General features: G+C 40.0%; 1 protein-coding gene across 2 annotated transcripts in view; it reads left to right on the forward strand.

Moving 5' to 3' along the window:
- Positions 1–23,915, forward strand: part of LOC146395915 (uncharacterized) — a 111,705-nt gene that overhangs the window by 64,574 nt on the left and 23,216 nt on the right. The window contains exons 1-2 of one of the 2 annotated variants that reach the window (XR_014829024.1): positions 11,749–13,353; positions 15,155–15,209. The exons of the other annotated variant lie outside the window; for it this stretch is intronic. The gene's annotated coding sequence lies outside the window, so the exon portion shown is untranslated. Of the gene's footprint in view, positions 1–11,748; positions 13,354–15,154; positions 15,210–23,915 lie in introns of those variants that run through there. 2 annotated transcript variants of the gene reach the window in all.

Below are 23,915 nucleotides of genomic sequence, written 5' to 3' on the forward strand. Positions count from 1 at the left end.
AAACAGACCATCTAGCATTCATTGCTCAGTGACTGCTTACTGAACACGTACCGTGGTCCAGGCTCTCTGCTGACTAGGCACTGAGTGTTAATTAATTACACGTTTGTTCATTCACAAACTGTTTTTATAGAGGTGAACTTCGCATAGCATGAAATAACCATTTTAGAGTGAACAGTTCAGCGTTTAGTATATTCGAGATGTCGTACACCGCCACTACCTCTCCTCCAGAAAGAAACCTCAGACCTATTAAGCTATCTGTCCAAATTGTCTCCTCTCTTTTCACTTGTTAACCATGAATCTGCTTTCTGTGTCTATGGATTTACCTCTTGTGGTATTTCACATAAATTGAATCACATAATATGCAACCATTTTCATCTCACTTCTTTCACTTACAATACTTTTACAGTTTATCCGCATGTAGCATGTATCAGTATTTCACTCATTTGGGGGGCTGAATAATATTCCACTGTATGTATATAGCATGATTTGTTTATTCATTCACCTATTGATGGGCATTTGGGCTGTTACCGTCTTTTTGCTGTTGTGAGGGGTGCTGCTATTTGCTGCACGTGTATATCCATCAAAGTTTTTATTTATTTATTTTGTTTTCAGGGCCGCACTCGCAACATATGGAGGTTCACAGGCTAGGGGTCAAATGGTCAAATCGGAGCTACAGCTACTGGCCTATGCCACAGCCACAGCAACGCCAGATCCGAGCCGAGTCTATGACCTACACCACAGCTCATGGCAAAGCCAGATCCTTAACCCACTTAGCAAGGCCAGGGATCGAACCCGCAACCTCATCGTTCCTGGTCAGATTCATTTCCGCTGTGCCATGACGGGAACACCTCCTAATATCTAGTAAACATGACTCAAATACACAGTTTATGGTCAGGACTCTTATAAATACTTTTGGAAGCAATTAACTATCTTCCTGAACTGGATTCAGTCAAAGCCACTACACTGTCATCTAATCTCTGACTTCTCTATTTCTTTGTTCCTGGTTTTACTACTCAATAAGTTGAGAAAATATATAAAGCATCTCTTAGTCCTTGCAGTGTTCCTATAAATGTATGAAACTAGAAGGCAACAAACATATCTTTATAATCAATGCCACATACAGTCATATAAACAAGAAACCATTAACACTGAAAAAGGACCATGTTTTACAAAATGTTTCCAACTGATCAGTTACTTACTGGGAGAGGGAATAGGAAAGGAAGTGTCAGGCAATATTCAGATCAATTAAGGCAGCAAAGATATACTGTATGTATTTTTCTTCTTTATATCACAAGTTGTGGGAAACATTTCTTTTCTTCACTACATGATAATAATTTAATAAGGACTGACTTTATTTTTTACTTTCATTTTTTATTTTCTGCCCAGAGGCCAAACTGCAAAAATCATTTGAACTGCTGGTATAATTTTTAGACATAGCTTAATAAATACTTCATGCCAATTCCTGGTCCTTGATATCCAAGACATCTGTGGTTTTATATCCCAGTTTCTCTCCTTACTAGTCTAAGTGATCCATGCATTGTTTCCACTGATTTATTGGCTCAATGTCAATTTGTAAGAACTACAGTGGTTGGCAAGAACCTTAACACACACACACACACACACACACACACCCACACAGTGCTCTCTCTCTTTTTGTTATTATTTTTTTTTTGACCACACCCACAGCATATAAAATGCCCAGGCCAGGAATCAATTTGGAGCCATAGCTGCAACCTACACCACAACTGCAGCAACACTGGATCCCTAACTGGGCAGTGGGAACTCCCAGTGCTTTCTTTCTTATTTTCTCATCAACCTAGATTTTGGCTTCATATGGTTCACAAATTTTGAACTATTTATTTATTTATTATTTATTTATTTTGTCTTTTTGCGTTTTCTCGAGCCGCTCCCACAGCATATGGAGGTTCCCAGGCTAGGGATCTAATCGGAGCTGTGGCCACCGGCCTACGCCAGAGCCACAGCAACGCGGGATCCGAGCCATGTCTGCGACCCACACCACAGCTCACAGCAACACCAGATCCTTAACCCACTGAGCAAGGCCAGGGATCGAACCGGCAACCTCATGGTTCCTAGTTGGATTTGTTAACCACTGTGCCACGATGGGAACTCCTGAACTATTTATTTTTAATATCTCACCATAAGCTCTGACTTGGACTAAGTGTAAGCTTAAAAATATAAAGAAATTTTGCAAGCAAAGAGATATTATTGCCTTGGTGAGAAACTAAAATCTTTCTATTTTTCAAAAATAGGAATTACTATTTCTAGTATGGTACATTAACTGCTCTGGACAGTGCTAATTCTTTAGGTCCAATAATAAATGCATGCTTTCTTTGTATACATATAATGCTGCCGCTGCCATTCATCCACTTAGTGGGGAAAAGCAGTCAAATGAGTTCTTTGAATTGAGTTTTGTTAAGACTTTATTTTTTTTTTTTTTTTGTCTTTTGTCTTTTTGTTGTTGTTGTTGTTGTTATTGTTGCTATTTCTTGGGCCGCTCCCGCGGCATATGGAGGTTCCCAGGCTAGGGGTTGAATCGGAGCTGTAGCCACCGGCCTACGCCAGAGCCACAGCAACGCAGGATCCGAGCCGCGTCTGCAACCTACACCACAGCTCACGGCAACGCCGGATCGTTAACCCACTGAGCAAGGGCAGGGATCGAACCCGCAACCTCATGGTTCCTAGTCGGATTCGTTAACCACTGCGCCACGACGGGAACTCCTGTTAAGACTTTAGATTGGATTGACAGAAACTGAATGATCATCTAGGTATTAAATAGAATCTGATTGGAGATATTACTTAAGTTTACAGTAAATTATTGTCATACAGCTTTATGGAATATTTGTGCTCGTGAGATACCATGCATTAAATGTTGAATCACCTTAACTATATTAGCAGATTCAATAAATGAAGAAATATCATCTTGACGTCTCACTCTTTTTTTTTTTTTTTTTTTTTTTTTGCTTTTAGGGCCGCACTTGCGGCATATGGAGATTCCCAGGCTAGGGGTCCAATCGGAGCTACAGCTGCCGGCCTACACCACAGCCACGGCAACGCAGGATCCAAGCCGTGGTTGCAAAACTCCACCACAGCTCATGGCAATACCAGATCCTTAACCCACTGAGCAAGGCCAGGGATTGGACCAGAAACCTCATGGTTCCTAATTGGATTTGTTTCCACTGTGCCACAACGGAACTCCTTCATGTCTCTTATAAAGCAAAGAATCAAGAAAAGTAAATTATTTCTTAATTTTAGATCCATCTCACAAAGTTAGATTTTCATATTGGGTTTGTCCCAAAAGCAAGGTTCTAGTATCTTAATAAAACTTCCCATTTACACAGTTTTTTATTTTCCAAACGTTTTCTCTTATTACTGCACAGTTGTACTGGTAATAAGCTCATCTTATACTTTCATCTACACATATGAGTTAGATACCCTTGGGTCTTGCTGCTCTAAGCATGGTCTGAGAACCAGCATCATCATCAGAGTTCATTAGAAATGCAGAATCACAGACCCCACACTGTACCTACTGAATTAGAATCTGATTAAGAGATATGGTTTGCCCTGGGTTTTTTTTAAATAGAAAGTCTGGGGGAGAGTTCCCATCGTGGTGCAGTGGTTAACAAATCCAACTAGGAACCATGAGGTTGTGGGTTCGATCCCTAGCCTTGCTCAGTGGGTTAATGATCCAGCGTTGCCTCGAGCTGTGGTGCAGGCCAGTGGCTACAGCTCTGATTGGACCCCTAGCCTGGGAATCTCCATATGCCGCGGAGTGGCCCTAGAAAAGGCAAAAAGACAACAACAACAACAAAAAATAGTAAATCTGGGGCTAGAAGTAATATTTTACTGATCCGGCAGCTCAGAAATCTGTGTCTGACTATCCTGAGTTATAATGAACAAGTAACATGACTGTGAGAGAATGCCCTTCTAGAAAAAAACAATCTGGCATTTCTATTGTATCCGTGATACTATTTTGTGATTCTATTGTGTCATCAATTACATCAAACCATAAAACATGCAGGATCCAGGAAACAAGGTGTGGGTGCAGACAGATTTGATTGGTCTCAAGAGGACCATCTGTTTTCTCTGTCAGTTTTTCACCATCAATTTTATTAGCAAAGAGAATGCTATAACTAACTTTGCTTTCTTTTACATACAAATAAAAATAACAGGAGTTAACACTAAACTGAGGTTAAAAAGGAATAAAATGCACACTAAGTTTTACAAACAGCTCTCATCATACACATTAGCATTTCCCATGAACAGACTAAGGCTTTTTACAAAGACAAAGCTTTCTGTCCTGTTTCTCACTGCCATGAATAAAATATTAATGAGACCCACCTTTCCGAACAAAAATCATCTTCCCCTCTGGCTTACCAAGTGATTTTATGATAAAATCTTATCTTGAGAAAAATTTTTTAAATTACAAATATAAGAGTGGTGGTGTATTAATATGATAATAAATGGTAATTGGGTTTGCTGGGATTTGTCCGATTGTGATAAAAGAGAGCCCTCCAGAAATAATTCCCAATTCTATGGGTTTGTAAAACTACTTCAGATAGAAGGATGGCAGAGAGGAAAGGTGAAAAGCCAGGGTGTATCTGGGGACGATAATAAACAAGAAAGACATTAAAATTCTGTAGTACTTTATACTTGCTGGGTCTTTCTTTCTTTTCTTTTCTTTTTCTTTCTTTTTTTTCTTTTTCTTTTTCTTTTTCTTTCTTTTTTTTTTTTTTTTTTTTTTTGCTTTTTGGGGTGCAAATATCGCATGTAGAAATTCCCAGGCTAGGGGTTGAATCCAAGCTGTAGCTGTCAGTCTACGCCACAGCCACAGCATTGCAGGATCTGAGCTGCCTCTGGGACCTACACCACAGCTCACAGCAATGCCAGATCCTTAAGCCACTGACACTAGTTGGGTTTGTTAACCACTGAGCCACGGAAGGAACTCCCACTGGGTGTTTTCTTAAAAAAAAAAAAAAAGAAAGAAAGAAAGAAAGAAAGAAAGAAAACCCATGAAAAATGGTAATGAGATCCCTGGGTTCATAGTGAATATAGGGGAAACAAATAGAGTCAGGAAAAGCCCGAGAGGGCAGATGCTTGAGCTTGGTCAAGGGAGATGCTGCAAACTTGGAACAAACTTGGGAGTCTGCCTAGTAAAGCTTCTTGGGATGCCTGCCCAGCTCTCAAGCAACTGTGACCCCCAAGTTTACTTTCAGAGACGCAAAGGCCAGCCTGGAGGTGCAGTCCTATAAGACTTTCATCTACCTGCTCAAGATGACTCTCTCTTAATTGACTTAGGACCATGAAATTCCCTAAGAGAATATGTTGATTTTTTTTAAAAAGAGGAATGAATATTTTAAAGTCATTTTAGATCTCTTTTAACTGTTTCCTCCTAGTTTACCCTACAGAAGGGCTTCCTTACAAAGAGGAACTTTAAGTACAGGAATGGATTACAAGGGAGGTTGTGAAATCATCATATCAGACATTTAAAAATCAAATAGGAAGTTCCCGTCGTGGCACAGTGGTTAACGAATCCGACTAGGAACCATGAGGTTGTGGGTTCGGTCCCTGCCTTTGCTCAGTGGGTTGACGATCCAGCGTTGCCGTGAGCTGTGGTGTAGGTTGCAGACGCGGCTCGGATCCTGCGTTGCTGTGGCTCTGGTGTAGGCCGGTGGCTACAGCTCCGATTCAACCCCTAGCCTGGGAACCTCCATATGCCGCGGGAGCGGCCCAAGAAACAGCAAAAAGACAAAAAAAATAAAATAAAATAAAATAAAAATCAAATAGCATCTAAGGCCTTTGGGATGATTAACTAGATACTGTCTAAAGGCAGGATGATGCATGAGAAACTTCTTTATTATCTCAGTTCGGCAGCTCGCAGACATGTGCAAGTCTTGTGTTTAAAATTTGGCGTTAGTGGGAGTTTCCTGGTGGCCTAGTGGTTAAGGATTCAGAGTTGTCACTGCTGTGGCTCGGGTTGGATTCCTGGCCCTGGAACTTTCACAAGCCATGGACATAGCCAAAATAAATAAATTAAATAAGGCATTAATGTTGAGTGTCTAAACATTTCAAAATTTCATAAGACTATCTGAGATTTTGTGCGTAAAATAGTAGTTTGGTTTGCAAGACAGTATAAGGATACCTAACAAAATAATAATATTTGTATGTTTAAGATGATTCTTAGGTGTTATGCACTACCAGAAATTAGTATTTTCTTTCTTTTTTAAAAAAAATTATTATAGTTGATTTACAATGTTCTGTCAATTTCTTTTGTAGAGCAAAGTGACCCACCCAAACATATATATACATTCTTTTTCTTATATATTTTTTAATTTTACAATGATTTTTATTTTTTCCATTATAGCTGGTTTACAGTGTTCTGTCAATTTTCTACTGTACAGCTAGGTGACCCAGTCACACATACATGTATACATTCTTTTTTCTCACATTATCATGCTCCATCATAAGTGACTAGATATAGTTGCCAGTGTCTTTTCCTTATATTAATTTCTATCATGTTCTATCACAAGTGATTGGATATAGTTCCCTGTGTTGTACAGCCAGATCTCATTGCTTAACCATTCTAAATATATTAGTTCGCATCTACTAACCCCAAACTCCCACTCCATCCCACTCTCTCCCCCTCCCCCTTGGCAACCAAAAGTCTGTTCTCTATGTCTGTGATTCCTATTTGGTAGATAGGTTCATTTGTACCATATTTTAGATTCCACCCATATGTGATATCATATGGTATCTGTCTTCCTCTTTCTGACTTACTTCACTTACTATGAAAAGCTCTGGTTGCATCCATGTTGCTGTAAATAGCATTATTTCATTATTTTTACGGTTGAGTAGTATTCCAGTGTATATGTGCCATATTTTCTTAATCCATTCATCTGTTGATGGACATTTAGGTAGTTCCCATGTCTTGACAATTGTGAATAGTGCTTCAATGAACATAGGGGGTGCATGCATTTTTTTGAATGAAAGTTTTGTCTGGATATATGCCCAGGGCTGGAAATACTGGACCATATAGTAGTTCTATATTTAGTTTTTCTGAGGAACCTCCATACTGTCCATACTCTTTTTTATAGTGGCTGTTCCAATATACATTCCCACCAACAGTGTAGGAGGGTTCTCTAGAAATCAATATTTTCTTTTGTGTATTTTTAAAAATTCAATTACTCTTTCATGTGCTTCTGTGGTGTTTCCTATATTGGGATTATAAATTATATTTATAGGAGTTCCTGTTGTGGCTCAGTGGTAATAAACCCGACTAGTATCCATGAGGACGCAATTTGATCCCTGGCCTCGCTCAGTTGTGTTGCCATGGGCTGTGGTATAGGTCACAGATGCAGCTTGGATCCTATGTTGCTGTGGTTGTGGTTTAGGATGGCAGCTATAGCTAGCCTGACCCCTAGCCAGGGAACTTCCAACTTTAGGTGTAATCCTAAAAAGACAAAAAAAAATTATATTTATAGTCAAAGTATAAGCAGCATATGATAAATAAAGATGAAGTTTAAGTGAATTATACAGAAATGAGAAAAAAAAACTTCTCTGTCATTAAGTTCCTTCTTTCCTTTTTGTTTCACATTGTTAGATGCTTTAACTATGGAGGGTGACTCAAGTTAATAAATTACTCTTAAATTACAAAGTATGCAGTTATCAGACTTTGGTCAAGGCTGTTTAACATATTTTATAAATGATCCATTTACAATACTAAATGCAACTTATGGAAAATATTTTAATGTATTTGGAATGCCTTTCTAGCATTTTAAGAATGTTCTGTAATTCATTCATCCTGATTTTTGTTATACAAATTAAAATGTTAAACCACAATATACCATTAGTGATTTATTCCTTTTCATTAAAATTAAGGTGCTTAAATGTTAAAAAAAAATTCTCAAAATATCTTATATGTTATATCTCCCTAAACTTTGTAACATGCATTTGATATATTAGGAAAATGGTAGAAAATTTAGTGACTAAAAAATTAAAATAGGAGTTCCCATCGTGGCTCAGTGGTTAACGAATCCGATGAGGAACCATGGGGTTGCGGGTTCGGTCCCTGCCCTTGCTCAGTGGGTTAGGGATCTGGCGTTGCCGTGAGCTGTGGTGTAGGTTGCAGACCCGGCTCGGATCCCGCCTTGCTGTGGCTCTGGCCTAGGCCGGCAGCTACAGCTCGGATTCGACCCCTAGCCTGGGAACCTCCATATGCCATGGGAGCGGCCCAAGAAATGGCAAAAAAAAGACCAAAAAAAAAAAAAATTAAAATAGATGAGATGATTCCATTTTTACATAAATAAGTAACTATTGAGAATTCTGTTTGGGAATAACATATAAGCTAATCAGTTTATATTTCCATATATATAACTATGTAGATATAGGTATACAAAGATTTTTTTAAAAATCAGTCTTAGTTTGCATATGATATTTGTATACTACAGCCCCCAACAGGGAAGAAGAAGCATTATTTTATAATACTGTAGTATGCATTTAATGAAAAAAATTCATGTGTAGAAATGAACTTGTGTAGTTAAAACCCATGTTTTGAGGGTTTGTTTCAAGGGTCAACTATATATACACAATATAAATAGATATATAATGTACAATTGTATCTGTATCCATCCCCCCAAACACTCAGACACACCATACATATGCCAAAGAAAAGGAAAATTAATATGACCCTGAATCTTGAACTATACTTTATCATTGCTTCTTTTAAAGTAGCATCTATTCATTAAGCTTAAAAATAAACAACAAAACTATTTTATCCAAGGAAGTGATTATTGAGCACAGATCTCTGATAAGTTTGTACAAAATGTGAGAATTCACATTAGATATAGAAGCATTTATTAGGGACAGTTACCCTTTGGGTATGTCTAGAATTTGATAAAATCATGAAATAATTGCTTTGTATTTCAGAAGAGGCTCCAATTAGTGAATGAGTCAGTTGACTTTCTTGGCCTATATGACATTATCCATTTGCCTGACATATTTCTTGAAGCAATTATTTTACAAATTCAGGTTTTACATTGGTTTAGGGTTTTTTTTCTTTTTTCTTTTTTTCTTTTTAGTGCCGCAGCTGAGGCATATGGAGGTTCCCAGGTTAGGGGTCAAATTGGAGCTACAGCTGCCAGCCTACACCACAGCCACAGCAATGCTGGATCCGAACCATGTCTGCAAACTACACTACAGCTCACAGCGATGCCAGATCCTTAACCCACTGAGCAAGGCCAAGGATCGAACCCACAACCTCATGGTTCCTAGATGGATTCATTTCTGGTGCGCCACAATGGGAACTCCTTATGTTGGTTTAGGTTTTTATAAAATATCTTTTTAACCATAAAATCAAAGGGAGGTTTTATTAGCACATGACGATTTAAAAAAAAAAATGAGATACATAAAAAAAATCTATAATTCCACCATTTGTTTCACTTCCTCCCTCTCCTCCTGCTCCCACTGTTCATTAGTACTCCAAGAAGAGCCTACTGTTTACACTTTGACGCTACAAATTCTTTTCAATTTTCCCTTTCATGCACTATATCAATCAATCTGTCTACACAGGTTTTGCAAAAATAGATCAGGCTAGCTGTACTTATCAGAACAAGGGCCTAAATCTGAAAAGACTTGGAATGAAAGGCTTGGGCAAATATACCCTAAACCAAGGACCACTAAAGACTATTTTATAGAGTTGGACCTAGATGTTTGTAACTGACCCCCATAGGCCCTCACTATCCCAGTAAGGTGGTAATCTTTTTTTTTCCCCCTTGGTGTTTTGGGTTTTTGTTTTTTTTTATTTTGTTTTGTTTTGTTTGTTGTTGGTTTTTTTTTGGGGGGGTGATTTTTAGGGCTGTGCCCGAGGCATATGGAGGTTCCCAGGCTAGGGGGCAAATCGGAGCTATAGCCACTGGCCTACACCATAGCCACAACAACTCAGGATCTGAGCCGCAGCTGTGGCCTACACCACAGCTCATGGCAACGCCGGATCCTTAACCCACTGAGTGAGGCCAGGGGTTGAATCTGCGTCCTCATGGATACTAGTCAGATTCATTTCCACTGAGCCACAGTGGGAACTCCAAGGTGGTATTCTTGCAAAGAAACAGGACATTGTCTTTTAAGAAGGGCCCTGGGAGACCAGGGGAAGGGCTTAGCTCCATAGCCCATAAATTCAAGGCCCTGAGGCTGTGGTTGCCCATTTACGGCAATGAGGAATTATGAGCAGGGATGCAAGATTCTGGACACCAAAATCCTGGGTGCGGCAGTAGTCACCGAGTCTCTAGAGCCCTAACCCAGTCATGGACTTAATACTAAGTCCTGTCAGACTGAGGGCAGGGGAAGGAGTGAGAGGGAAGGATATTTGAATTAGCCTAAGGACTGAGACAAAGCTGAAAGAAATTATGAATTGAGTTACAAAAGCTGGGGAAGAGGACAGATGGCAGTGAGGTGGGGTCTAGCAGTGGCAAAGCCCAGGGATTCTGCATGGTCTGTCTATCGAAGCTGAATTACTTAGATGTTCACCTCCACCTTCATTACGTACCATATCAATTAATTTTACAATTAGTTTCAGAAGGTTTGGGGATTAAGTTGTTTCCTGTGCTAACATATGGATGGGAAGAAATGATTTCTTTAGGAACATTATGTCCTAAAATGCTGAAATGTGAAGAAGCACTGACGCTTAGACCATGCGTTTCCCCTTAGGGAAGGATTTCCCTCTACATTTTCTAGTGCAGTGTCCAGGCTGGTTTTCAATGCTTCATTTGCTATGGATTTCTTTTTCTTAGCAGTATGTACCTCACTCTTAAGTGTATCACTGCCAGGAAGTCAAATAGGCTCCCTCCATTTTCCCATTTTGTTTCACCTCCTTATTTGTAACTTGTGATAGTAAATAATTCCTTTCCCAGTATGGCACTTCGAAATAAGCACCACTGTGTTTTCACAAAGCTCTTTAAGACTTTCTATTGCATTCCAATCCAACATTTTACCTACAGGGTCTCCTGGTTTCAAGTACAACCATCGATTTGAGTCAGCACAATGCACTTGAGTGCTCATTGCCTGTTCCACCTAGATGAATATTTGTAAGTGTAGCACCTTTAAAATAGGATAGAAATCCCTTTGGGTATCTCTGGGGTTATTGGTGCTAGAAATAAGGAAGAGAAAAAATCTGTATTTCATGAGATTGTTCCAGTGAATTTTGAACCTTTAAAAAATTCTAGCTACAAAAACAACAAATCTTAACCACAATAAATCACCAATGGTTTCATTGTCCTGCTTTTATTCATAAAGACAAATATAATTTCCTAGCCTATCTTTTATTTAAATGAAGCCAGTATAATATTTAGGGTATTTTGGTAGCAACTAGGATATTTCACCTGTAACAGCTAATTTTTCAAGAAAGAATTAAGAGATGGTGTCTTCCTATGGGAAAAAAGAATCACATTCCTGAAAAAGATAACTCACTGTCAAGCCACAAATGCTAGCCGACTGCTGAACAGAAGCTTGCCGCTGTCCAGGCAATTTAGTTGGCAACCCTATCACTACCTGCTGTGTGTGTGTGTGTGTGTGTGTGTGTGTGTGTGTGTGTGTGTGTCTCCAGATGGCCAAAATGCCAAGCAAATCCTTGAATCGCAGGTGGTGCTGAGATGCTAATTCTGCATGGGAGATTGTGGGTGGGCACCCACCTGCCGCAGCAGGTAGGCTCTCCTGGCAAGCCACAGAATATTGCCATCCATATGTGGGTGGTGATTGATGATGCTGACACAGGGGAGTTCCAGACATGGAACCAGGCAGCTGAGTGAAAGGGCATTTTCTTTCCCTGAATACCTGATCTGAGATGTTTCTCAAGGTATTGTCTGAGGACCACCTGAATTGGGATCATGTGAGTACCTAATAAAATTCTTCAGTGGATCCCATCCCTGGCTTATTCAAAATAAACATCTAGAGACAGAATTCAGGAGGCTAAACTTTAAAAAAAAAATGCATTTAAAATAAGCTCTCTGGATGATTTTTTATGAGCACTAAATTTGAGAACCATTGATTCAATATTAGTGAGAAGATACTTAACATATGCAAAAACATTGCTTTATGGACTTAAAGAGAGCACAAAGGCCCATCTGTCCACTGGCACAGCTACATGCTGGCAGTAACCAAATGGCTAACCATGCAGCTTTCTCTGACCCCTGGGGGTCTTTCCCAAACAGTGAGTTCCCTCAATATTCACATATGTACAATGCAACTTATGGCAACCATGCAATTGTGATTTTCCAGGACAATTCCGATTTCATACTATTTCATCCTTTTCAGTAAAGCAGAGTCTATCTAAAGGAATTAAAATCTTTTAGAATTCTATAGCAAAAAAAAGTATTTTGATATAAAATCACCTATTTGAAAAAAAAAACCTCATTTTCTTTTTCCACATCAATCAAACAGCACCAAGAACACTCTATATGCATTCTCCTCTAGATTGGGGTGATGCACAAAGAGAGGAATTAGTGAAATTGCCAGCTTTAAGCTTTTAAGAAGTCTTAACAATTTCGTAAGAGAGGCAATAGTCTGAAATTAAAGCACTTTTGAGTTGCATGAAGCAGAATCCAGATAGAAGTATTGTCTTTGTGGATTGTTTTTAACTCTAAAAACTTGATTTTGAAGATCACGAGCCAGGTTTGAGAGAGAATATTCTATGTGAAAAAGCAGAGCGGTGAAAATGGAGCCATGACGTCAAGATTAATCTCTTCACAGATAGAACACGAAGTACATTTCTTACCTGCTGGAGTGAGAAATAAGCTGAGTGAACACAACTAAATTTGCCATGGATTATCCTTGAGAAAGGGCCTAAGGCCCTGGGCCACACTCTGAAGTGTGTAGTAGGGGTGGTTTGCTGCAGAGAGAAACTCTGAATAAACTGGGCAAGAATTCGGTCTTGGAGCAGAAGGACTGCTATTACATGTCTTCTTGGGATATTGCTTGGGAGTTTGCAAAGCTCACAGCAAAGCCCTCTGTGCCACGTGAATGGTAGAATGACTGTCTGAGTGGAGGGGTCTGAGGGTGGTCAGCTGACTTGGAGAAGCTTAGTATTGGATGGAGGATACAGAGTGACTTGCTGGACCCAAAAGCCAAGCAAAAAGGGTTACCAGAACCCTCAGCCGCTGAAGACAATGAACAGAGTATGAAATGAACAACTCCTGGAAGGTCCACAAAGGCAAGCACATCCCCTTTCTCCGAGCCGGGATGTTACATATGTGATATGGAAATAGGGTGAAAAAAAATCTCAAGTTTACCTGAGGGTTTTCACACAAAAGACATGAAGTTTTAAACTGGAAGTCACTGTGTCATGAGGTCAGTGAAACATCAATCTCCATACACCTTCATGAGACTTCATATGAACAAATTCACAAGTTAATAAAAGAATATTTTTTATACAATATGTTCTAACCAATGGTCATCTTATCGATACTAGCCTGTTCTACCTTTTATTTTCCTAGAACTGTTCTCCAGATATTTTAGGCTATGTAACTTTCAGCTCTCCAGTTGACTTAAGAATAACATGTCCCTTATTCTCTCTCATACCTTCTGTATCTCTGAACTGGGAAGGGACAGAATGAATGAAGGAATGGTACTCAGATTTGTATGGAGCCCCAATTTCAATAAATTAGGTGTTGAGGAGGCAAGCTAATCAATAACCAAGAGGAAAAATATACCTGGGATTTTTTTTTCCCTTAAAAACTTAGGTGGCCCTTAAACATGAGTATTTATACAATGTATTAGGATACCTGAACTGAAACAAATCTCGTTAAAACAACAAGCTGTTAAAAGTGTCTCTTGTCTCTGTTTTTCCTACTCTGGGTGCCAGAATCTTGAAAATGACAGTCAGCTCAAGAATACAAATCGACATTTTGATCTGGAGGATTCTTTACATCAGAAATAAAAAGATTAGCATTAGTAGAAAGTGGTTGAATACCCACCAGGGGAAAAATTATATACATTTTGCAATAGAGTATGTTTTCTTTTTTGTTGTTCATGTCAGTTCATTGACATATTGGTGCTATACTTTGAGGCAGAGACTACTGTATAATAACCAAATGACCTGGGCCCTTAGCTAGACTACTAACTCTCTTGCAGGTAGGTTTGGCCGTGTGTCTGATTTCTAGCTAATAGAATGTGATTGGAAGTGATGTAGGCCCTTCGGAGCCTATTCCTAGAAGACTCCCTCATGTGATAATATTCAGTAAACTTTCCTTGTCTGGCTTAATCTAATGAATATGGTGGCCTTGAGGGTCACGTGTTGAAAATGGCAGAATGACAAAGTGGAACAAGTCTGGGTCTCTAAATCACCACTTGCTTGGAGAAGAGTTGCCCACCAAGAAGAAGAACCCATTTTGAACATTGAGTGAGTAAGACATAAACTATCACATTAATTCACTGAAATTTCAGGGATTTCTTATTTCAATTACATTAACTAATGTACTTTATTTACAATTTCACATAACAGTTCACAAATATTATACAGAAAGGCTATGATATAAACTTGCATTTTCTTCCTCAATAAGAAATTTGTGGAGTTCCCATCGTGGCACGGTGGAAACGAATCTGACTAGGAACCATGAGGTTGCGGGGTTCGATCCCTGGCCTCACTCAGTGAGTTAAGGATCTGGCGTTGCTGTGAGTTGGGGTGTAGGTCAAAGATGTGGCTTGGATCTGGCGTTGCTATGGCTCTGCCATAGGCCAGCGGCTACAGCTCCAATTGGACCCCTAGCCTGGGAACCTCCATATGCCATGGGAGCGGCCCAAGAAATGGCAAAAAAAAGACCAAAAAAAAAAAAATTAAAATAGATGAGATGATTCCATTTTTACATAAATAAGTAACTATTGAGAATTCTGTTCTCAGGTGTGGCCTGAGAAAAACAAAAAGACAAAAACAAAAACAAAAATAAATAAAAGAAAAAGAAAGAAATTGGTGAAAGCACTTAGATAAATAGGCTCTGATGTTATTCAAGAAAAATATACAAAACAACTGAAATCATTAGAGTGTAATATAATTGCTACTTTATATTAAGAACCTACTATATTCTAGGCATGATAATAAGCATGTTTGCAGTTATCCTCTCATTTAATACTCTTTTATGATTTTACATTTCAGTACTAAGGTTATAAACTCAGGGAGATGAAGTCAGTATACCAAGATCATACTGCTGGTAAGTGACAGTCACAAGATTCACACCCAGACTTGTGATTCCAAACCTCAAGTTCTTGGACTCAATGTTATGCCTTGCATCTTCCTTTTGCTTATTTTCTATTCTGGCGTGGTCTGTGATAACTTTTTTTTTAATTAAAATATGATTGATCTACATTTTTGTGCCAATTTCTGCTGCACAGCATAGTGGCCCAGTCATACATATATATATACATTCTTTTTCTCAAACTATTTTCCATCATGTTCTATCCCAAGATATTGTACATAGTTCCCTGTGCTGTACACTAGGACCCCATTGCTCACCCATTCTAAATGTAATAAGTTTGTATCTACCAAGCCCAAACTCCCTCCCCCCGCCTTGATAACCACAATCTGTTCTCTACTCTGAGTCTTTCTACCTGTTTTTTTTCTCGTTTGTTTGTTTTTTTTAAGCTTTTTAGGGCTGCACCTGCAGCATACAAAAATTCCCAGGCTAGAGGTTGAATTGGAGCTGCAGCTGCCAGCCACAGCCACAGCCACAGCAGTATGAGATCTGAGCCACGTCTTCTACCTACACTACACCTCATTGCAACGCTGGATCCTTAACTCACTGAACAAGGCCAGAGGTTGAACCTACATCCTCATGGATACTGGTCGGGTTGTTTACTGCTGAGCCACAACAGGAACTCCTGGGTATTCTTTTTTAATGTAATTTTTATTTTATATTAGAGGATACTTTATTTATAATGTTGTGTTATTTTCAGGTGTACAGTAAAGTGATTCAGTTATACATATACATATATCCATTCTTTTCTGTTTTTTTCATATAGGTTATTATGGAATATTTTTAAATTTAATTTTTCTTTAAAGTATAGTTGATTTACAATGTTATGCCAATTTCTACTCTATAGTAAAGTGACTCGGTTAAACACATATATACATTATTTTTTGTATTCTTTTCCATCATGGTCTATCCCAGGCCATGAACTACTGGATATAGTTCCCTGTGCTGTACAGTAGGACCTTGTTTTTTACCCATTCTAAATGTAATAGTTTGCATCTACTAACCCTAAACTCCCAGTCCACCCCTCTCCCTCCCTCCTCCCCCTTGGCAACCACAAGTCTGTTCTTTTAGTCTGTGAGTCTGTTTTTCTTTTTTAGACAGATTCATTTGTGCTGTATTTTAGATTCTGTATATAAGTGATATCATAAGGTATTTGTTTTTCTCTTTCTGATTTATTTCACTTAGTATGATAATCTCTAGTTGCATTCATGTTGCTGCGAGTGGCATTATTTCATTCTTTTTTAATGACTGAGCAATATTCCATTGTATTCTTTTTTTTTTTTTTTTTTTTTTTTTTGTCTTTTTTGCCATTTCTTGGGCCACTCCTGCGGCATATGGAGGTTCCCAGGCTAGGGGTCGAATTGGAGCTGTAGCCACCGGCCTACGCCAGAGCCACAGCAACGGGATCCGAGCCGCGTCTGCAACTACACCACAGCCCACGGCAACACCGGATCATTAACCCACTGAGCAAGGGCAGGGACCGAACCCGCAACCTCATGGTTCCTAGTCGGATTCGTTAACCACTGCGCCACGACGGGAACTCCTCCATTGTATTCTTAATCCATTCATCTGTTGATAGACAGTTAGACTGGTTCCATATCTTGGCTATTGTGAAGAGTGAGATTTTGCACAGCAAAGGAAATCATTAAAAAATGAAAAGACAATCTATGGAATGGGAGAAAGTATTTGTAACAATCTAGCCAACAAGGAGTTAATCTTCAAAATATAGAAACAACTCCTATAACTCAACAACAAAAAAGTAAACAACCCAATCAAAAATGGGCAGAAGACCTAAATAGACATTTCTCCAAAGAAGACATATAGATGGCTAGTAGACACATGAAAAGATGCTCAACATCACTGAATATTAGAGAAATGCAAATCAAAACTATAATGAAGTTCCACCTCAAACCAGTCAGAATGGCCATTATTAAAAACCTACAAATGACAAATGCTAGAGAGAATGTGGAGAAAAGGGAACCCTCCTACAGTTTTGGTGAGAACGTAAGTTGGTGCAACCACTATGGAAAACATTATGAGGTTTCCTCAGAAAACTAAATATAGAATTACCATATGATCCAGAAATCCCACTCTAGGAAATATATCCAGTCAAAACTACAATTCAAAAAGATAAATGTGATAGGTTATTCTTTTCTTATGTCAGAGTCTTACTGCTTTTTTACAGTGATTTTTTTTTTAATTTTCCACCTACATTTGTGCCAAATTCTTTTTTTTTCTTTTTATTTGTATTGGATTTTCCTGCAAATACCTTCCACAAGTCACATACTTTCCCAGGAATTGCTCCAGGTGCTGGTCCATAATGAGAGTCCTTTGTTTTCTGATGGGAAGAGTGGGTTTTTTGGTTTGTTTGTTTTTGCTCCTTTTGGAGGGAAGAGTAACCTCATGCTTGGTATCCAAACTGAAAGTGGATCCCTTCCTTGGGTAAAACATAGATGCCACTTTATTACAATCGTATCTGGCTATAGCAGCTCAGGAATATGACTGAAAACAATTTCATACTTTGTGTTGTAAAGGCTGTTTCAATTATCTGCTGCTATAAATGACCACCCAAACAATCAAAGGTTTTTGTTTTGTTTTGTTTTATGGTGCAATCAATTGTTTTTAAACTTACTCTTATCTCTCCTAATTCTGTGGATTCACTGGACTTAGTGGGGTCATTCTAATTTGGGGTCTCTATAGATTTGAAGTTAGGTGTTGTCTGGGGCTGGAGTTTTCTGAGAACTCAACTGGATCCAAGGGAGTTTATTTCTTCATATCTGGTGCCTGGACTGAGATGGCTGGAATAGCTCAGGGCTTCCTGGGACTATCAATCCACATGGCCCCTCCATGTGGCTAGCTGGAGTTTTATGAAAATTTGAAAGTCTCAAGGAAATCTGAGGTCTTACATGATAACAATCTTCCCCTAGAGTGAACATTCCAAGAGACCAGGGTGGAAGTCGCAGGGTTCTTCTGACCTAGCCTTGGAAGCCTTACGGCATCACTTTCCCTGCATTCTGCTGATTCTGTGATAACCAATAGAATCAAGAGAAGGAAGTACACACAGGCATGAGTACTGGGAGGCATGGTTCATTGAAAGACCCCTGATTTACATGGGATGGTCTTTCCATCAGCACCTATATTGGGGGTTTTTGATTGGGGTCCTGAAAGGGTAGTTCAGTTCCCTCAAAATCTTACAGATCCTTCCATCACTGTATTTTGGTCAAGTTCCTCCAGGTCAAAGGAATTCGGGTGGTGTCATTCAGAGACACACTCAGAATTATTTCTACTCCTCACCGCGAGTCAGCAGCCTTCTGTTTCCTGGGATTCCTCTACTGGTTCCATTTTCCCTTCACTGTTTAACCCAACAGCCCTTTGATCAGAGGTGCTATGTGATGGGATTACTGGGGGTGAGGGAGACAGCAAATGCACAACTTTCATGATCTCAACTCACCATTCTGCAATGTTGGGCTTTTTAGGGGTCAAAACTAAGAAGGCTAAGTTCAAACTACGTAAGAGTGAAGGCACAGAGAGGAGCAGATGAAAATTAAAATGTCAGCTTTATAGCTAGAAGTCAGTTTTATTACTGATTTGCAGCTCTGCTTTAAATCTGTAGCCAAAGGGATTGCTAACGATCCCACACCCACCTTTCCCACAGGTTAAACTTTCCCCCTGCCGAAACCTGCCGCTAAGGTTATCATATCACGGAGAAAAAACCCAGAATGCCAAAGTCATGTGGCCAGGCTGGCGCCTCAAAAAATCCCAGGGCAGCCAAAAGTTACCCATAAGGCTAGTCATTTCTCTCAGAAGGAGGTGGAGAGAGGCTGAAAAGTCTTTTCTTCCACTCATCTCTTTACAGGAAACATGAGAACGGGGTGGGGAGGGTGGGGGTGGGGGGGAGGAGGGGTGCTTTTCCTTACTGTGTACTTGGCCACCGCTCCTCCCCCAGGGATGCTGAGGAGGAAGCGCACAGCACTCGGAAATTCCCAGCATTCACACCTCTCTCTGTAAGGAGGGCTGTTGGTGGCCTGCAGCAGCACGCCAGACTTCCTGAATTAGACATGTATATAAGCACTCCACCTACCTCTGAACTGTTTTTATACTGCTTCAAAAATACCATTGCAATGACCAAACAAAACCACATCTACAGAAGTGAGGTAGGAAGATAAGGATACATACAACTTGGAATTTAGGTTTATGATCCAGATCCCGATTATACTCTTCAATTACGACCTGGTAATTCCAGTTTTTTCCTGGGGTGGTTTATTTGAAGAACTATTTGTCATTGTCTGGTACAAATGAAGCAGGAATAAATACCACATGTTTTATATGTAGGTATACACACACACGCACACACGCACACACTTGTGTATGCAAATATGGGTGTAAATTGCCAGTTCATGGGAGAATATACATGTAAATGTGAGGTCTGTGCTTTCCCAACATAAATATTTCATTGTTTCTTTCCTTTTTTTTTTTTTTTTTTTTTGTCTTTCCGTCATTTCTTGAGCCGTTCCCTTGGCATACGGAAGTTCCCAGGTTAGGGGTCAAATCGGAGCTGTAGCCACCAGCCTACACCAGAGCCACAGCAACGCAGGATCCGAGCTGCATCTGCAACCCACACCACAGCTCATGGCAATGCCAGATCCTTAACCCACTGAGCAAGGTCAGGGATCGAATCCGCAACCCCATTGTTCCTAGTCGGATTCGTTAACCACTGAGCAACGACGGAAACTCCAATATTTCATTGTTTCTTATTAGGAGTTTTGAAACTGGAGGTTTGGACCCTTGTGTGTTGCTATTGATCTTCCTCTCATTGTTTAATTTGTGCATCAAACATGTATGTGTGCTTTGTTATTTGATAATTGTCACATTTACATAATATATGTGCTAAATAGACAAAGAGCTTATTTTCCTTTTAAATTAAAATTTAAAAAATATGAATCCATCTTTAGAAGCAAGAGCACTGATCAAAGGTTGCAGTGATACTAACATCAGGTGATGAAAGACTGCTGTGACTCTGGTGAGAAGTGGGTTCTGGTGGTGGGCATAGGGAACCATGTGATGAGCTTTACAGGTTACGACTCCACCACAACGCTGCCTGACAAGCAGCCAGCCTCTACTCTGGGTCTCCAGTAGTTACCCAATATCCCAGGAATGTTGTGCACATCAGTTTCTAAGAAAATTTTTTAAGATAGTGTAAGTAGATAAGGAGCAAAATGTTATGTTTAATAAATACTTACATAGCACTTATCAAGCATAGTTCTAGGTTCTTGACAGACATTAGCTCATCCAGTCCTCAGAGCAAACCTTTCAAGTGAGAAACTCCTATTAGCCGTGTGCTCCCTCTTGCCTGAGCACATGAGCTCAATAGTGTTCCTTTTTTTTTTTTTTTGGCTTTTTAAGCCGAACCTACAGCATATGGAAGTTCCCAGCCTAGGAGTCGAATCTGAGCTGCAGCCACAGCAACTTGGGATCCAAGCCGCATCTGCGACCTACACCACAGCTCATGGCAATGCGAGATCCTCAACCCCCTGAGCAAGGCCAGGGGTAAAAGCTGCATCCTCATGAATACTAGTTGGGCTCATTATCACTGAGCCACAGCAGGAACTTGCACCCAGTAGTGCTCTAATCCTAGCCATCCTACTATTCACCTAATAAGCAAATTACTTCATCTTGCTGGGCTTTAAATTCACCTTCTTTAAAAAATGATTGATCTGTAACTATTCTTTATTAAACATACCTTAGTGGTAGGGTAAGAACAAATGGAATGAACTATGATCTTCTCAAATGATTACCCTGATTCAATAGACTTCTAAATGTCTGCAAGTCTTTTTGAGTATTTTAAGGCGAGTTTATTGGAGTCCACTATGACCGAACAGTTAAGTATTGAGTGTTGGAGTTCCCCCCATGGCTCAGTGGTTAATAAGCCTGACTAGGATCCATGAGGTTGCAGGTTCGATCCCAGCCTCACTCAGTGGGTAAAGGATCCGCATTGCCGTGAGCTGTAGTGTAGGTCACAGATGAGGCTCAGATCCCACATTGCTGTGGCTATGGTATAAGCTGGCAGCTGTAGCTCCAATTCAACCCCTAGCCTGGGAACTTCCATACGTCATGAGTGTGGCCTAAAAAGCAAAAAAAAAGGGATTGAGTATTGTCACTGCTGTGGCTCAAGCTCAATCCCTGGCCCTGGAACTTCTGAACGCTGGATGCAGCAAAACAAACAAACAAACAAACAAACAAAAAAACCAAAGGTAACCTTATCAATTGTAGAGTATTTGTCAACAAATGTCTGGCTTTGTTGTGCTGTTCTAATTGTAGCAAATAAGATTTGAGGCAAATTGATCGATGTCACAGGAAAGGGCTTAAATGGAGAAAGTTTCCAAACTTGAAGCTTTAACTCCCCCAGGTTGTTATTTCACTTTGTGAGTTGCTTCCTCTGTGTTCTATCAGATTTCTTCTTCATAGTCTAGCTCCTGAAATGAATCCATCTACTCAGTTGTGTTCCCATGTCCAGACCTTACACTCTGGCCACCATTATAAACACTAATTGGTAGGCTCTGCGGAGAGGCTGAGGGCTGAATGAGCACCAGGAACAAAAGTAGGTCCTCTCCTTAGAACTGTATGAATGAAAAGGGTGGGAAAGGTCAGCTTGCTGCTGCCTGCCCTGAATCCGCTGTGCAAGAAAGGACTTCATCTGGCATACCTCCCAGCCAACACAATTTAAAAGAAATCCCATGAGGCAAAATTGTCTCGTTTCATTTTATCAGATCATATAGACCCTGTTATAAAGAAAAACACAAAAAAGAAACCAATCTCTTCCATACCCTCTGGGCCGAAATGAGATTATGTTTAGGCAGTGACTTTATGTACTATGAACTTTGCCTGTGGAGCCCTGGTCCTGAGACTTTGCTCTGCTTGGAGCTTCCATTACTGTTGAACTAGCCAGCGACTTACTCCAGGATCCTAGGGGGGGGGGCCTTGTGGTCATGATTGTAGGGTATTCTGTACCCATAGTGCCAAAGGACAGGAAGGGCAGCAGCAGGAGGACTCTCCAGATTCAAATAATCAGAGGAGGGACTCTTGGCAGCTGCAATGGGAAAAACATCACACACAACTTTCCTTTTATTGTGGCAGTGAAATTGTTAGATGGATAGATTTTTATTGGAGCAGAGAGATGGGAGAAATTTCTCTAGAGATATCTGCTTGCATTTTTGGGTAATAGGAATGCATGATGTGAATTTAGGCAGAAGTAGAAAAGTAAATGCCTAATGGATTCCAAGACTATGCCTTTAGCTGGTCATGACTACCTTCAAAACTTGGAAAATCTGGAGCTCCCACTGTGGCACAATGGGATGGGCAGTGTCTTGGGGGCACTGATCCCCCGCCCAGCCCAGTGGGTTAAGGATCTGGCGTTGCCTCAGCTGTGGCTTAGTTTGCAGCTGTGGCTAAGATTTGATCCCTGGCCCAGGAGTTCTATGTCCCTCGGGGTGGCCCAAACAAACAAACAAATCTGGATAATCTTATTTCTGAAGAATTTTAGGTGAAAACCACAAATGGTTTTTCCCTCTGCCTAGAATAGATATAGGTGTAAGAAGTTGGATAGGAGTTCCTGTTGTGGCTCAGTGGTTAACAAACCCCATTAGGATCCATGAGTATGCAGGTTCAATCCCTGGCCTCACTCAGTGGGTTAAGGATCCAGCATTGCCATGAGCTCTGGTGTAGGCTGCAGACTCAGCTTGGATCTTGCCTTGCTGTGGTTGTGATGTGGGCTGGCAGCTGCAGCTCTGATTTGACCCCTAGCCTGGGAACTTCCATATGCTGCAGGTGCAGACCTAAAAAGCAAAAAAAGAAAAAAGAAAGAAGTTGAATAATATGCAGCTCATGGACAGTGGTTTAAGACAGTCCAAACGCTTTCATAAAATGACCTGATCAAATGAGAAATTGAGTACAAGGTCATTCAACTCAATTGTGATGTTCAAGTGCACAGAAAATGCTTTAAAGACACACCTCATATCGATGAGTAAAAACTATCCAGTATGTGAGTATTTTATTTATTTATTTATTTATTTATTTATTTATTTATGCCTGTTTGTCCTTTTAGGGCTGTGTCCGAAGCATATGGAGGTTCCCAGGCTATGGTCCAACAGGAGCTGTAGCCACTGGCCTATGCCACAGCCATAGCAACTCGGGATCCGAGCCACATCTGCAACCCACACCACAGCTCACGGCAACGCCGGATCTTTAACCCACCGAGCGAGGCCAGGGATTGAACCCAAGTCTTCATGGATGCCAGTTGGATTTGTTCACTGCTGAGACCCAACGGGAACTCCTGTTGTTTTTTTCAATCAAGCTCATCAAAGACTTGCCACAGACAAATTTAAAGGCCGTTTAGGTGTTGAAGCAAACTTGAATAACTTCATAAACCCAGTGAACATTTATGACCGCTTTTTGATGATAAAAATAGAACTCTTCAGGGTTATTAATATAGACTCAGAACTGCCAATTTTTTTTTTAACCTAGACTCCCATTTTCTAAACCTAGATTCTCCTTTTCCTTTGTATTTGATTTGACTGGTCTTTCTTAATGCTTGGATGAGTTTATCAGTCCCTTCCCCTTACAGATTTCCTCCATCCTTACAACTATGGAGAAACTCAAGAAAGAGTT

This window comes from Sus scrofa, chromosome 15, assembly GCF_054392235.1.
Source record: "Sus scrofa isolate SSC_HxYL_T2T_F1_AM1 chromosome 15, Sscrofa_HxYL_maternal_Yorkshire_Landrace_v2.0, whole genome shotgun sequence".
Taxonomy (NCBI): Eukaryota; Metazoa; Chordata; class Mammalia; order Artiodactyla; family Suidae; genus Sus; species Sus scrofa.